At 38.5% G+C, this 17,500-nt stretch overlaps 1 protein-coding gene and 1 non-coding gene across 4 annotated transcripts in view; both read left to right on the top strand.

The window, feature by feature from the left end:
- The window catches only part of LOC123514189 (probable G-protein coupled receptor 158), a 187,670-nt gene that overhangs the window by 82,356 nt on the left and 87,814 nt on the right, over positions 1-17,500 (top strand). The gene's annotated exons all lie outside the window — the stretch shown is intronic.
- On the top strand, positions 11,491-11,558 carry Trnag-ccc. The gene has a single exon. It is a non-coding gene; the product is annotated as a tRNA-Gly (tRNA).

The raw sequence follows: 17,500 nt of genomic DNA, 5'->3' as shown, positions 1-17,500 counted from the left end.
AGTCAGAGAGAGAGAGAGAGAGAGAGAGAGAGAGAGAGAGAGAGAGAGAAGAGAGTGGATGTGTCAGGGAGAGTAAACACAGACGCCTCGACCCTCTCTCTGTTGACTCGACTCTTTGCGCTCTCTCTCTCTCTCTCTCTCTCTCTCTCTCTCTCTCTCTCATCACCTCGCCATCAATTCCCCCATTTCATTCCTTTCCCATAGCTCAGCCTCCTCCTCCTCCTCCTCCTCCTCCTCCTCCTCCTCCTCCTCCTCCTCCTCCTCCTCCTCCTCCTCCTCCTCCTCCTCCTCCTCCTCCTCCTCCTCCTCTTTCTCCTCCTCCTCTTCCCTTCATTTCCTTTCTACACTTAACGAGTAATTCCCATATAATTTCCCTTCTCTCTCTCTCTCTCTCTCTCTCTCTCTCTCTCTCTCTCTCTCTCTCTCTCTCTCTCTCTCTCTCTCTCTCTCTTCTCTTTATTTCTCTTCCTTCTCTTTTCCATTCTTTTTCCCTTCTTCTTTTCTTTCCTTTATTCTATCCGTTTCTTTCCTGCGTTTCACATCTGTCGCTCATCCTTTTCTCCTTTTTCATTCTTTTTCATCTGTTCATCTTTCCCATTCAACCTTTTTCTCCCTTTGTCTCTGAAGGAAAACACCATTCTCTCCCTCTATTTTTCCCACTCTCACTCTTTTCTTCCTTTCTGACTCTGTTTTCTCTCTCTCTCTCTCTCTCTCTCTCTCTCTCTCTCTCTCTCTCTCTCTCTCTCTCTCTCTCTCTCTCTCTCTGTTTCGTATGTCCCTGGATGGAAGAAAGCTCCTCACTGCCATCCCTCAGAATAGCCTTGCCTTACACGCCTCCCTCACAAAAGCTGCCGCGCTATCTGTGTCACTAAAACCAACACCTTCCCTTTGTCACGTGGTGCTGTGTGTGCCTTTACTCTCACCATACTGCAGCAAAGCGACTCCAAATGTGTGTGTGTTTGTGTGTGGGATTGAATGGTTTACTTTTATTTTGTGTTCGTGTCTGCGTTCGCTTTATTATTTTGTGGTTATTGTGTAGGTAGGATCGATTATTTTTTATCCCTTTTTAGTCCTTTTTTGTGTGTGTGTGTATGTGTGTGTGTGTGTTATGACTGGGCACCTGTATTCTGAAACGCTTTGCTCTTTCAGTTTTTTTTTTTTTTATTTATACCATGTGGGCTTTTCACGGGAATTTATGGGCTAAAGGGGATACTTTTTGGGTACCCCTATCTCAAAGCCTACCCGCTAGGAAACCGTTGCCCCGAGTGAGGAAGCCCAACCTACACTCGGACCGTGGACAGGATTCGAACCCGTGCGCCTGGAGACCACTTGGATCCCAAAGCACGCATGGTTCCACTGTATCTTCAGTTGAAGATACTCATATTTTTAAGAGTGTTATTATGGTTCTGGTGATAGATTAGCAAAATTTCTTGTTTAGTAATAGGAGAAACTGTCTAGAAAACCCGGGTAATTGTTTCTGCGGCCTTACAAAATTGTCATATTGAAAGGAGAAGGTGTTTCTGAATACGGGGTTAAAGACGGCAGAGAAATGAAACTGGCTAGCTTATGTACTCCGTGTGAATCATTACATCACATTGCTCGGAAGATTTAACAAAAGAATTACACTGCATGGATCTTACAAGCAGCGATACCGTTACGAATTGACCACTGGATTCTTTTTTCGCTTAATTATCTTAGTTCCCATGATTCATCCGGGCTACTACCACCGAAGATATTTAGTTTTGGGTTTGAGGAACGGTTGCGGTAACTCAAAAGCCAAGTAGAAAAGAAACATGTAAGAAGATAACAAGGATGAAGAAATGAAGAAGGAAGTAAGAAATAGGATAAATGAAGGAAGATGATGAGACACACGAAAGCAGGTACTAAGATTATAAGACTGTTAGAACACACTCTTGGAAATGGCAAAGATGTCACTCAAGATTCTCAGGGTCAGTAATCAGGATCGAAAAAGAAATACGAATAGTCGGGTTCGATCTTGGTAAAAATTAGACTTGAGAAGGAGATAAGAAGCAGTCGGTTCTGAAATAGAGTGATGGATGAACGGGATTGACTCAGTAAACAGGTAATTAGTGGTGAGTCATTAGGGAGCCTGAAAAGGTAAGACAGATTTGTGGATGATAATTATGTGTTATATGATTTCATGCAAGGACTGTCACTCGTAGGCAGTCCTTGCAGTCTTATTTTCATTGGTTTTTGTTTCCATATTTTATTATGTTCTTATTTGGAAGGATAAGACAAATTTGTGGATGATAATTACAGTATACGTTAAATGTTTCATGCAAGAACTGCCGCCACGTGTAGTTACTCTTTTTTAATTTTTTCTTATTTATACCATGTGGGCTTCTCACGGGAATTTATGGACTAAAGGAGGTACTTTTTTGGGGTACCTCCTATCCAAAAGCCCACCCGCTAGGAAACCGTTGCCCCGAGTGAGGAAGTCCAATCTACACTCGGACTGTGGACAGGATTCGAACCCGTGCGCTTGGAGACCCCTCGGACCCCAAAGCACGCCTGGTTCCATTGTACCACTTCTTATGTCCTTATGTTCGCCGCGTTTCTTGTGCTCCTATATTGCCTTACTTTTTAATGTTCCCGTATTTTCCTGTTATGTTCTTATGCTTTTCTATTTTCTTACGTTCTTATGTTTCTTGTGTTTTGTTATACTTTTATATTTCCTTTTTTATGTTCCAGAATCTTTTTGTGTTCATATATTTCTCATATCTCTTTAACACATGGTATAAATAAAAAAAAATGTTTCCTATTTTTCATGTTTTTACGTTTCTTTGCTTTCTTATGTTAGTCTATTTATCATGTTTCTAATGGTCCTGTGTTTCCTATCTTCATGTCTTTATGCTCACCTATTTTCTTATATTCTTATTTATCTATTCTGAGTGACCCTCCATATGGTCGGGCAGCGGCTAGTTCCAACCTGTACGCCTGAGGACTCATTGCCCAACAAACGTGCTCTGTATGTCTGGACTGGTGGTGGTGGTGGTGGTGGTGTTGAGGGAAGGCAAGATAAAGGTGCAGACTTTTCTTTCTCCAGTTTTCCATAGAGGAAAGGCTGTTCGTCAAAACGTCACAGAAATAAACAGCTTCATCGTGTGTGTTCTCTCCATCACGACCCACACACTCGCCTGGCCAATGCAGAAATTAATGCGTCAAATATTTTCTTTCCTTTACAAGCAATTTCTTTATTAAGGTGGCGTCTGGTTAGAATGAAGAATATAGCCGTTACAACCCACACGCTCGTCCAGCTAATGCAGAACTCAAACAATGAAGTGCTTTTCTCATTAAATAGAAAAAATTTTATTGAAGCGAAGGATAAGCCGAGTGAAATGTCGCACAAATCATGTATATCACCATTACAACCCGCACACTCGTCTAGTTAATATAAAACTTGTACAATGAAGTGTTTTCCAATTAAATAAAACATTTTTCATTGAAGCGAAATATAAACGGAGTGAAATATCGTACAAATCATGTATATTACCATTACAACCCACACACTCGTCTAACCAATACAGAACTCAAACAAATAATGAAGTGCTTTTCCCATTGAATAGAAGCATTTTTATTAAGCGAAGCATAAATCAAGTTTAAAAAAATGGTACAACTCATGCATATCACCATTACAACTTAAACACTCTTGTCTAGCCACTGCATGATTAAGAGTATCAAGTGTTTCTCCCTTTTTATGAACAATTTTGTTATTAAAGTGACGTTTAGATAATGTGGAAGTCATATACATCCCCATTACAATCCACACACTTTGGCCAACACGGAAGTTGAAACTATGAAGTATTTTTCTTTCGTGTAACGCCTTCAGTGCCAGGACGCATTTTCATATTCATTTTGGTTACTATTTGGCGATTTTATACAGCCTCAAAAACTTGTGTAAGGATTAGAATAGTGAAGACCGTGGCCACTTATCTTCTGACCATCTCCATAGACCCTTACTAATGCAAATAAAACAGTCTAACCACACCAAACATTCAAGGTAAAAATGCGTCTCAGTACTGAAGAGGTTAAGAGCATTACTGCAGTTTAAAGGTACAATTTATAGAGATTAAGTAAAGTGCAAATTTATGCATCTAAGACCTGCATTATCATTAAGGTAGAATCTAAATGAATGAAAGGAGAAGTATATCATTCCTACAACTCACACCTTTGTCTGGCCAGTGCTGAGGTAAAAGAAAAATATCCAGTATCTTTCTCTATTTTAGAAAGAAAACCAGGAAAAAATAAGGAAAGAAATGAAATGCAAAATAAATCATGATAAGAGCTGCATAATCTGTGGCATGAATAAACTTTCCCTGCGATTTGATCAGGTCTTTATTAATCGCTAACCATTCGGAAGTCTTTGTGTATGGTCTTGCTTCACAGTCTCTTCTGAGCATCAAACCGCAACATTTTTTTATTTTTTTTTTATACCATGTGGGTTTTTCACGGGAATTTATGGGCTAAAGGGGATACTTTTTGGGTACCCCCTATCTCAAAGCCCACCCGCTAGGAAACCGTTGCCCCGAGTGAGGAAGCCCAACCTACACTCGGACCGTGGACAGGATTCGAACCCGTGCGCTTGGAGACCACTTGGATCCCAAAGCACGCATGGTTCCACTGTACCACGGCGGTCCCATTTATCACATTAACTCATTTTTTTATCTTCCTTGTCGATGTTTATTGAAATCTTGCTGCTTTTTACGTTGCATATCACAGTGAAAGAGTTAAATAGACTGAAAAACCACACATACCATCACTACGATTCACACTTTAACCAATAGAGAGCTAGAGCAAATATTCATCCCCTTAGAGAGCAGAGTTACTAAAATGGCTGAAATCAGAGTGAAAAATAATGCAAACTTGTCCTAGATACGAGAAGGAAGAGGAGGAGGAGGAGGAGGAGGAGGAGGAGGAGGAGGAGGAGGAGGAGGAGGAGGAGGAGGAGGAGGGAGAGGAAGGAAGAGGAAGGAGGAAGGAGTGGAGTGTTTAAGGTGTGTTGTTAGTAAATATTTATGACCTGCCTGTGGGTTTGTGATTCATTAGTGAGGGTTTGGCACGCTGCGGCAAGGTAAACAGTGTGTGTGTGTGTGTGTGTGTGTGTGTGTGTGTGTGTGTGTGTGTGTGTGTGTGTGTGTGTGTGTGTGTTGAGCAGCTGTCTTCTGTGTTTATTTCTTGTTGTTTGGGATAGAAATTTTTGGAGGCATTGTTAAAATTTAGTTATTTATCTTTCTTCTTTATTTTACTTGTTTCTTCACCTGTTTCTTTGTTTGACTGCCTTCACTGTTTACTTGGATATTGTTAGCCATGAGAATTACTGACGCATTGCTAAAATTTCTGTTAGAATTTTTGTTTTGTGTGTTTGTTTGTTAAAGAAGTGGAGTGTGAGTGTTTGGATGTTAGCATAAGATAGATAGATAGATAGATAGATAGAGAGAGAGAGAGAGAGAGAGAGAGAGAGAGAGAGAGAGAGAGAGAGAGAGAGAGAGAGAGAGAGAATGGTGAAAAGATTAACATTAGGAATTCTTGGAAGTTTTTACGTTTTTTCTTTTCTTTTTGAGATTGTTGTCTGTTGTTCATGTTCTAAAAACTTTTGGGAATGTTAAAGAAGTTGATGTGGAAAACTTATCTATGTATTTGTATCTTTTTTTTATTTATTTTGCTTTTTTTTCTTATTTATGTAACTATTCTCTGTATGTGTGCGTGCATGTCTGTATGTATGTTTGCTTGCATGCATGTAATGAATCTATTTATCTATCTATCTATCTATCTATCTATCTGTATTCATTTATCTATATATCTATGTTCATCTATCTACTTATCTATCTATTCATTTATCCATATACCTACATATCTACATTCATCTCTCTATCTGCACGTCAGCCTATCTGTGTGTCTGTCCGTCTTTCTCTATTGGTTATGTGTCCGTGTTGAAAAATAGTTATTTTGAGTTTTTATCAGTTGATCAATCATATTTTATTTATTCCGTTTTGATTATTTGTTTTCCTCCTTTTAGTATAGATTTAGTTTTAATGAGAAAAAAAAAAACGCTTCTCTTTTTTTTCTTACCATTGTTTATTTTGGGAAATCATGGAATAGTTTTTTTTTCTATTAATTATTTTTGGTTGAATGATTTGCTGTTTGTCTTGCCATTTTTCTTCCTCCCATTGTTTGTGTTGGACTGACTCGAATATACAGTGGGAGTGAGAAAGTAAAAGTCTTCCTCTTTTTTTTTGACATATATTTGGAATTACTTTCTCTTTTTTTCATTATATTTCAACGAAGAATGACTTTTTTATCGCTTCTCTTTTTCTTCTCCGTACTTTTGTTGCCATTACTGTGAAACGTTCATTCTAGCATTTACTGTGGGAATATCAGAGTGTGTTTGTTCTTTTTCTTTCCACTGAGGATTTTGTCATCTTTGTTGGCGTGTTTGTTGTCGTTGTTGTTGTTGTTGCTGTTGTTGTTGATGTTTATAATGTCATTTGTTCGTTTATCTTCTTATTTGCTTATTTGTTGATTGGTTTCTTTGTTTGTTTGCCTGCCAACGTATTTATTCCTTCAGTTGTATCTTTATTTCACTGTCTATACCTGCGTCCGTGTGTGGAGGGGTCATCCTGCCGTCATCCTATACCCCTCGTCGCACTAAACATAGACTGGGGCCATTTTACTGTTAGTTCTCATTAGGTTGTCCAGGTAGAGGCATTTCTCTCTCTCTCTCTCTCTCTCTCTCTCTCTCTCTCTCTCTCTCTCTCTCTCTCTCTCTCTCTCTCTCACACACACACACACACACACACACACACACACACACACACACACACACACACACACACACACACACACACACACACACACACACACACACACACACGCACGCACGCACACTTGAAAATCGGGATCAGGCTATTTATACAAGATAGAAAACAGAGAGAGAGAGAGAGAGAGAGAGAGAGAGAGAGAGAGAGAGAGAAATATTTATAACAGCCATCCAAATCAATATAGTCGATGAACGAAATGCTGATGAAAAATGGATTACTTGTATAAACACACACACACACACACACACACACACACACACACACACACACACACACACACACACGCCCGGTAGCTCAGTGGTTAGAGCGCTGGCTTCACAAGCCAGAGGACCGGGGTTCGATTCCCCTGCCGGGTGGATATATTTGGGTGTGTCTCCTTTCACGTGTAGCCCCTGTTCACCTAGCAGTGAGTAGGTACGGGATGTAAATCGAGGAGTTGTGACCTTGTTGTCCCGGTGTGTGGTGTGTGCCTGGTCTCAGGCCTATCCGAAGATCGGAAATAATGAGCTCTGAGCTCGTTCCGTAGGGTAACGTCTGGCTGTCTCGTCAGAGACTGCAGCAGATCAAACAGTGAAACACACACACACAGCCACTTAGGCATACACATACACACACGCACGCACGCACACATTTTTTCCTTTCATTAATTGTAATTGATCCATAAATCTAACACGCTGCAACCATTTGTTTATTCATTTATTTATTTATCTATTCATTTATATATTTGTTTATTTCTTTATCTCATTATTCATGTATTTATCTATTTATTCCCCTTATTATTTTGTTCTGGTAACTGTGTATTATTCGCCGATGCTCTTCCTGGTATCACTGTAGAGCAGGAGGTCGATGAAGAATCAGGGAGTCGGTGAATGTTTAGTGCTGGATTGAAAGGGACCATTTAATCCTCCTATTTGAAATTTTTGATAAAAGTTTGTAAAATTTTGAAGGATATCAGACACCATTAGACTAAAAGAAATATGTTCATTTATTAAATCCAGACATAAGGTCAAGTTTTTACAGTAAACCTCAGAAATTTCATCAGCGCTGGCAACACTACTTTCAACCTATTTCTCTCTCTCTCTCTCTCTCTCTCTCTCTCTCTCTCTCTCTCTCTCTCTCTCTCTCTCTCTCTCTCTCTCTCTCTCTCTCTCTCTCTCTCTCTCATCAACCTGCACCCTAATATCAGCACCCTTGTTGGGGCCCACCAGGCACATCCTTCTCATTAGTAATGTCAACAGTGAAAGAAGAAAAGGTAAGTAGGTACTTGTACACCTCGATATATTTTCTTACTGTGTACTACTACTACTACTACTACTACTACTACTACTACTACTACTACTACTACTACTACTACTACCACCATCACTACTGATTTTGGCATCGGTGTTTTTCCCTTGAATTAAAAGCTAGGGGATCGATAGAAAATTTGAAACTTCATTGGGGGGTCAACGAGCTAAAAAGTTTGAGAACCTCTGCTGTAGAGCCAACGTTCTCTCTCTCCCTCTCTCTCTCTCTCTCTCTCTCTCTCTCTCTCTCTCTCTCTCTCTCTCTCTCTCTCATCTTTTTTATTTTTCTATAATTAATTTTGAATGTTGATAATATTTTTTTTCTTGTGTGTATGTGTGTGTGTGTGTGTGTGTGTGTGTGTGTGTGTGTGTGTGTGTGTGTGTGTGTGTGTGTGTGTGTGTGTGTTATTAAGTAATTACTGTTGATCTTTATAATGCATATCAAATGTCTTATTCAATGATATTCTTTTTGAGCTATTATAATATATTTTCTGTCAGGTTTTATTGTTTCTCCTCCTCCTCCTCCTCCTCCTCCTCCTCCTCCTCCTCCTCCTCCTCCTCCTCCTCCTCTTCCTCCTGCCCTACAGTCAGTCAGGGACCATTTAGCTAAATATAACATTCCCGTTTACGTATAATTTGAAAAAAAAAGCCGTGTAAATAAGAAAATGGAGGTGGGGTAATTTTCTACATCGAAGCCAGTCTCGAACCCGTTGTGTTGTCAAAGCTCCTTATTACAAATGTAGATGCTCTTTTTATATCTTTAAAAATAATCACGGAACAAAACTAGCCCTAGCCCTTATGTACAGACCGCCAGCCCAGACAGTGCTTACCGACTAAAACATTTTCTATCAAATTAGCGAGATAAGTGACACACGACGCTGTAATACTTGGTGACTTTAAATCTACCGGTCTCTAAGTGGGATGAATCACTCACCTCAAACCACCGACACGAGCTGTAGGTATAATAACTTCAAAGAAAGATCACTCACTCAATTTATGCAAAATCCAAGACGTGATAATCGTGTCCTCAACCTCGTGCTTGCTACAAATGAGGAGTTTGTAGAAAGTCTGAAAGTCGGCAAGAAGCTTCCTAATAGCGACTACCGAACAGTCACCTTCATTGTAAACTTTATGACTAACGAGACAAATAAAAGCAAAAACAATTCCCTGACTACAGAAAGCAATTTTTTTTTTGTAAACTTGAATCACTGTTTAACCAAATCGATTGGAGTAACTTACGTACATCACAGATATTAATGTTCAATGGAAATTTTTATTACTGATACATACTTAAAAGTAATCCAAGAAAGTGCACCTACGAAAATTCGATGTCCAAAGAAACAATCTAGAGAAGTTGTTGAAGTGAGGGCAAACTTGGCAAATAAATGTTGAGGCAGATAAGTGCAAAGTGCTGCACGTAGGGTGTCGAAACGAGATAACAAATTATACAGTAAACGGTGCCAACAAAAATGTAGACAGCGAAATCGACTTGGGAGTATCTTTATCGAGCCAGCAATGTCCAGAGGTCGCTAAGAAAACGAATGAAATAACTGGGTCAATCAGAAAACTTTTTAGTATAAAGTTTAATGTAAGGATACAATTCTCATTTTGTATAACTCTTTGGTCCGTCCGTTTTTGGAATATTACGTTCAAGTGTGTCACCTTTATTGTCAAGACATTGACCAATTACTCTTAGAACGAGTCCAGCGCAGACTAACAAAAAATATAACAAGTTTAAGAAACAAATCATATGAAGAGCGTCTTTAGGAATTCAATCTATTCCTATTAACAAATAGAAGACTAAGAAGCGACTTACTACAAGTGTTTAAAATCTTGAAAAACATTAATGACAACGACTGCAGTAATTTTTTACGTTAAATCTTTCAAATTACACCAAAGAAACGGTTGGAAAATTATCGGCAAATCCTTCAAGTCTCACGAATCATTTTTTTCTTTTTCATGGGGCATCTCATTCCATCTATTTTCATTCTTTCCTAAAAAAAATTCCTTAGATTTTTCCTCCTCTAACCCTGTAAAATATTTAGTTCTGACCTATTTTCCTGCACAGTGTATGCCGGAGAGAATGAAGGATGGGAAATCGCGCTGATGCTTTGCTGTCTTGTACTTTCGCAATCATCTTATGTAGTTAGGACATCTCGTGAGGACGGCAAGGTCTGTTTTTATGGACTATTTTCTATGTGACTCTATGTATCTCCATATCTGCACCTCTCTTCATGTCCTAGAGAGAGAGAGAGAGAGAGAGAGAGAGAGAGAGAGAGAGAGAGAGAGAGAGAGAGAGAGAGAGAGGAAAAATGGATGTAGTTAAATATGAATGGAAAACAAAAGCTAGATAAGAGATTAATAATATATATCAGAGAGGGAAAAACAGAATACACACACACACACACACACACACACACACACACACACACACACACACACACACACACCCGGCCCGGTAGCTCAGTGGTTAGAGCGCTGGCTTCACAAGCCAGAGGACCGGGGTTCGATTCCCCGGCCGGGTGGAGATATTTGGGTGTGTCTCCTTTCACGTGTAGCCCCTGTTCACCTAGCAGTGAGTAGGTACGGGATGTAAATCGAGGAGTTGTGACCTTGTTGTCCCGGTGTGTGGCGTGTGCCTGGTCTCAGACCTATCCGCAGATCAAACAGTGAATTACACACACACACACACACACACACACACACACACATCGCCTAGTGTAGTGGTTAGCACACTCAACTCACAACCGAAAAGGCCCGGGTTCGAGTCCCTGTGTACCAGTCTGCATTTCTCCCGTCTAAGATACTCCCAGGGAGAAATCTGGCCCAGGATATTCCCCCCACCACCCCTATACACAAAGCACTTCAGCCCAACAGTACAGCGATTCGATCGTGAGACATGGGACTTAAGCATTAGAAAAAAAAAAATCAGCAACAGGCGATAGGGAAGGCTGCCTCGTTCTGATTGAATTATGGTCTGGAAAATCATGGTGATTGGTCTCATTTGAACAGGGTTTTTTTCGAGTGAATGAGCCAAGGCCATACTAGAGGACATAGCATTCCTCGTTATAACACTGACATTAAAGCTCGTTTCTTTTCTGTATATATTCTGTGTTTGTTTTGGTTGTAAGATGCAACTGTGTCTACTGTGTCTACCTTGTTGCATCTAACTACGTCATCAGCATTGCATTACATTACATCAACTTGCACTTGGTGACTTGAAAACGATGTTGTGATTTCTATTCTGTGAGGGAGTGAAATGGCCAAGAGGGAGGAAATATATCATATGTCTGTAAATCCGACTGTGAATACACACACACACACACACACACACACACACACACACACACACACACACACACACCGCGTAGTGTAGTGGTTAGCACGCTCGACTCCCAATCGAGAGGACCGGGTTCGAGTCTCGGGAGCAGCGAGGCAAATGGGCAAGCCTCTTAGTGTGTGGCCCCTGTTCACTTAACAGTAAATAGGTACGGGATGTAACTCGAGGGGTCGTGGCCTCGCTTTCCCGGTGTGAGGAGTGTGTTGTGGTCTCAGTCCTACCCGAAGATCGGTCTATGAGCTCTGAGCTCGCTCCGTAATGGGAAAGACTGGCTGGGTGATCAGTAGGCGCCCGAGATGAATTACACACACACACACACACACACACACACACACACACACACACGGTAGCTCAGTGGTTAGAGCGCTGGCTTCACAAGCCAGAGGACCAGGGTTCGATTCCCCGGCTGGGTGGAGATATTTGGGTATGTCTCCTTTTACGTGTAGCCCCTGTTCACCTAGCAGTGAGTAGGTACGGGATGTAAATCGAGGAATTGTGACCTTGTTGTCCCGGTGTGTGGTGTGTGCCTGGTCTCAGGCCTGTCCCAAGATCGGAAATAATGAGCTCTGAGCTCGCTCAGTAGGGTAACGTCTGGCTGTCTCGTTAGAGACTGCAGCAGATCAAACAGTGAACACACACACACACACACACACACACACTGAAGGATGATAGAAATATGCATAAGAAATAGAAATGACGTTAATCTCTCTCTCTCTCTCTCTCTCTCTCTCTCTCTCTCTCTCTCTCTCAGTAATATTTCAGCTAACTTTGTTCGTTTGTTTAACTTGTCCCGCTATGAGAGATATTACTTTTTTCATTATTGTTATGAATTGTTCATTAAACTTTTGGTTGTGGTAGTAAAGGGAATAATTATCATTGTTGTACTTGTTATTATTATTATTTTTGTTATTGTTATTATCATTATTATTGTTATTATTATTATTATCATTGTTGCTATTACATTATTATTATTATTATTATTATTATTATTATTATTATTATTATTATTATCATTATTACCATTTCTATTGTCATTATTATGATTTATTTTTTATAATTGTTGTTGTTGTTGTTGTTGTTGTTGTTGTTGTTGGTGGTGTGGTGGTGGTGGTGGTGGTGGTGGTGGTGGTGGTGGTGGTGGTGGTGGTGGTGGTGATGGTGGTATCTTTATCATTTTAAAAAACGTCAAATGCATTATGTAAAGTGACGAGAGAGACAGACAGACAGAGAGAGAGAGAGAGAGAGAGAGAGAGAGAGAGAGAGAGAGAGAGAGAGAGAGACCATGAACCGTACAACACTAAAGAGGTCGCAACGTTTTGACCTTTCCTCGTCCTCCTCCTCTCTCTCTCTCTCTCTCTCTCTCTCTCTCTCATAGATTATGGTGATTGTTAAATAGACTAGTAGGTAGATTTATATTTTACTTTATTTGATTTTTGTTTTCGAGTGTATTTGTTGTTGTTATTTTTGTTGTTTTTTGTTTTACTGCTACTGTTCTACTTCTACTACTACTACTACTACTACTACTACTACTACTACTACTACTACTACTGCTATTATTGTTATTATTATTGCTACTTCTACTACTACTACTACTACTACTACTACTACTACTACTACTACTAATAATAATAATAATAATAATAATAATAATGCGATTATCATCACTTCTTTCACCACCACTCTTCTTCTTCTTCTTCTTCTTCTTCTTCTTCTTCTTCTTCTTCTTCTTCTTCTTCTTCTTCTTCTTCTTCTTCTTCTTCTTCTTCTTCTTCTTCTTCTTCTTCTTCTTCTTCTTCTTCTTCTTCTTCTTCTTCTTCTTCTTCTTCTTCTTCTTCTTCTTCTTCTTCTTCTTCTTCTTCTTCTTCTTCTTCTTCTTCTTCTTCTTCTTCTTCTTCTTCTTCTTCTTCTTCTTCTTCTTCTTCTTCTTCTTCCTCGTTTTTTTTTTTCTTGATTTTCCTTTTCATCCCTCTCAATATTCTCCTCCTCCTCCTCCTCCTCTTCCTCCTAAAGCCTCAGACGCTGATTTGATAAATACCTGTGAAGTGGGTGAAGTTTTAGCTAACAGCGATCATAAAATTATACGATGTAATATTAACTGCGAGGTAGACATAAAAGAAAACGCACTTTTAGTCCCAAACTATAAGAAAGGTAACACGCTAAGACTTAAATTAGAATTACAAAGAATTAATTGGCAAACAGTCTTCGCAAACAAAGACATGGAGCAGATGTGTTCAGCCTTTACTAACATTCTCCTTGAAACAGAAAGTAAGTGGATTCCACAAGTTAGAAAACGAATAAATAGCACAAAAAATCCCCAATGGATGACACACACTATAAAACACATCATCGCCAGGAAAAAGAGCTTATATGCTAAATATAAACGAACTAAATCGGATACCGATTACAGCAATTATATTACCACCAAAAGATGTTGCGAGAGAGATAAGGAAGTCGAAGCGCAATCTCGAAATAAATATATCAAGGCAAGCAAAAACAAATCCTAAAAAGTTTTTCCAATACATTCGTAGTAAAAAGACTGTCAAAGAAAAAATTGGGCCGATAAAAGATAATAATAACACACTTGTGAGTGATAGTAAAGCCATGGCAACAATCCTAAATAACTTTTTCACAGCGTGTTTATCACAGAAGACTTTTCGACCTTGCCAACCGCGATCAACATGTATAGAGGATCTGAAAATGAAAAGCTGATAATAGACGAAATTAGCGAAGACGATATAGCCAAACACCTGCGCAACCTTGACCCCAATAAGAGCACAGGGGCTGATAGATTATCAACGAGGCTATTAAGAGAATGTCAAGAACAGCTGGTGTTACCTCTTAAATTACTTTATAATAGATCGTTGCAGGAAAGAAAAGTACCAAGTCACTGGAAATGCGCTAATGTCACGCCAATATTCAAGAAGGGCAACAAAAGTGATGCTGGTAATTATAGGCCCATCAGTCTCACCTCGGTAGTTATAAAAATACTAGAAAAAATAATTAGAGACAAAATGATTTCCTTTCTAGACAGCCACAAATTGATATTAGACTCACAACATGGTTTCAGGAACAACAGATCATGCCTAACGAATCTCCTAGAATTTTTCAACGATATATTCTCTAATTATGATGACAGAGCTCCATCCGACATAATTTATCTTGACTTCAGGAAAGCTTTTGACACAGTCCCACACAAACGTCTCTTAATTAAACTGAAAGCCCACGGGATGGGAGAGCAGTTGTGTGGATGGATTGATAGTTGGCTAACTAATAGAAAGCAAAGAGTTGTTATTAACGGAGAAGCTTCCGACTGGCTTCAAGTTACGAGTGGTGTTCCCCAGGGTTCAGTTTTGGGTCCATTGCTCTTTTGATATACATAAATGATTTAGACTGCGGCATCGTATCAAAAATATCAAAATTCGCCGACGACACTAAACTAGGTAGCAAAGTACGCACAAGAGACGATTGTGATGCCATCCAGCGGGATTTAGACAACCTTAGTAGCTGGAGCGAAAATGGCTATTAAATTTTAATGCAGATAAGTGCAAAGTAATGCACATCGGCCTAAACAATGTGAAAAATAATTACAAATTACATGGACGTAACTTAATTAAAGTCACTGAAGAAAAGGACCTGGGAGTACTCATAACAAATGACTTAAAATGTGCTGCACAGTGTTCGGCCGCTAGTCGTAAAGCTAACACTGTTTTAGGATTTATCGCGCGTAATTTTGATTATAAAACACCTGAAGTCATAACGCGTCTCTATACATCATTAGTGAGACCACATTTGGAATACGCGGTTCAGTTCTGGTCTCCATGTTATCAAAAAGACATTAATAAATTAGAGAGCGTTCAAAGACGAGCAACGAAACTAATCCCCGGAATACGTGGCCTGTCATATGAAGAACGTCTCAAAAGACTAGACATGTTCTCCTCAGAGATCGTCGCATCCGAGGTGACCTCATTCAAACGTTTAAAATACTTAAAAATATAGATAAGATCGATTATGAAAATCTTTTTGAGCTTTCGCAATCAGTAACGAGAAATAACGGCTTGAAGCTTAAAGGACAGCGATTTAATACTGATTTGCGAAGAAACTTTTTTAACGTAAGAATAGTTGAACACTGGAACAAGCTGCCAGCGTCCGTCGTCCAAGTTAACACGGTAGCTACGTTCAAAAGTAAATTAGACAAGTTTTATAAAGAAAATGGTTTCCGATAATTTTTTTTTCTTTTAGCGATAGTAGTAGTTACACTAGATACCTCTTTTCTTAGCGATAGTAGTAGTTCCATTAGTACTCTCTTTTTTTCCCATCTTTCCTGTATAAATTTCCCCGATTGTCCTTCTCAGCAGTCGGGGTGTATTTTTCGTCTTATTTCTTGCCGGGTGACGCCGGAGGGATTGGTGGGTGGGGAGGAGCTTCATCTGTTCTATCCTTACCTCCTACTAAGTATGTAGCTTCTGTACGTGTAGTTTAGTAAACGAGTGACCTCGTTATAGGTCGCAAGGCCTCCTGTCACTCGTCTTTCCTATGTATTCCTATGTATTCCTCCTCCTCCTCCTCCTCCTCCTCCTAATCCTTTTCCCTTTAAAAGAGAAATTTCCCTGAATTGGATACCTCCATTAAACACTTAACTATTTGGGGAGAGAGGGGAAGAGAGGGAGAGGAAGGGAGGGAGGGAGAGAAGGAAGGAGGGAAGGAGGGAGGGAAGAAAGGAGGGAGGGAGGGAGGTAAGAAGAGGAAAGGAGGTATATGGTGAAGGGAAGGAAGGAGAGAGAGAGAGAGAGAGAGAGAGAGAGAGAGAGAGAGAGAGAGAGAGAGAGAGAGAGATATGAAGGAAGAAGGAAGATGACGAACAAAGACGAAAATAGAGGACGAGGAAGGAAGAAGAATATAAAAAAGATGAAGGAGAAAGAGAAGGTAGTAAGAGTAGTAAAAGAAGAAGAAGAAGAAGAAGTGGAGGAGGAGGAAGAGGAGAAGGAGGAGGAGGAGGACGGAGATAAGGTAGTGAAGGAAAGAGAGGCAAAGGAAAGAATAAAGAGAAAATGAATATCGTAATAAAGAAGAGAGAGAGAGAGAGAGAGAGAGAGAGAGAGAGAGAGAGAGAGAGAGAGAGAGAGAGAGAGAGAGAGAGATACTGATACATTTATTGGCCCACATGTACTACATAACTTAACATTATAACATAGATTAATCAGTGGACAAAGGTGTGTTGAGCCGAGGATCTTTTTCAGGCCCAAAGAAAAACAAGAAAAAAAAAATGACACCATTGAAGTTGAGTGCTAAGGCCTCGTACAAAATGCAAACATTGGTAATGACAATTATAATAGTAATATAATAATATAATATTCGAGAAATAATAACAATAATAACAATGATAATAATAATAATAATAATAATAATAATAATAATAATAATAATAATAATAATGATGATGATAATAATAATAATGATAGTAAATTTGTAATAAAATACTAATGACAATAATGATAATAATGAATATAATAATAATGATCATAAAAATAATAATAACAATAATAAAAAAAAGGTATTTAAATGAAATTAAGGAAAATAGTAGAAGTAGTAAAAAATGATAAAAGTCAAGGTAATAGTCATAATGAGAAGAAGAGGAAATGTTTCTAACTAAAAGAAAATAACGATCAATAAAAACAATACTAATAAGGACAATACAAAAAAAATATTAAATCACAATAAATAATGATAATAATAACAGTAGGAATAATGATAATATGATAATAATAATAATAATAATAATAATAATAATAATAATAATAATAATAATAATAATAATAATAATGATAATAATAATAATAATAATAATAATAATAATAATAATAATAATAATAATAATAATAATAATAATAATAATAATAATAATAATAATAATAATAATAATAATAATAATAATAATAATAATAATAATAATAAATAATAATAATAATAATAATAATAATAATAATAATATAATAATAATAATAATAATAATAATAATAATAATAATAATAATAATA

The sequence above is a fragment of the Portunus trituberculatus genome, chromosome 37, assembly GCF_017591435.1.
Source record: "Portunus trituberculatus isolate SZX2019 chromosome 37, ASM1759143v1, whole genome shotgun sequence".
NCBI classification, from domain to species: Eukaryota; Metazoa; Arthropoda; class Malacostraca; order Decapoda; family Portunidae; genus Portunus; species Portunus trituberculatus.
The sequence above is the reverse complement of the archived record's forward strand: the minus strand, read 5'-3'. Positions and strand labels throughout refer to the sequence as shown.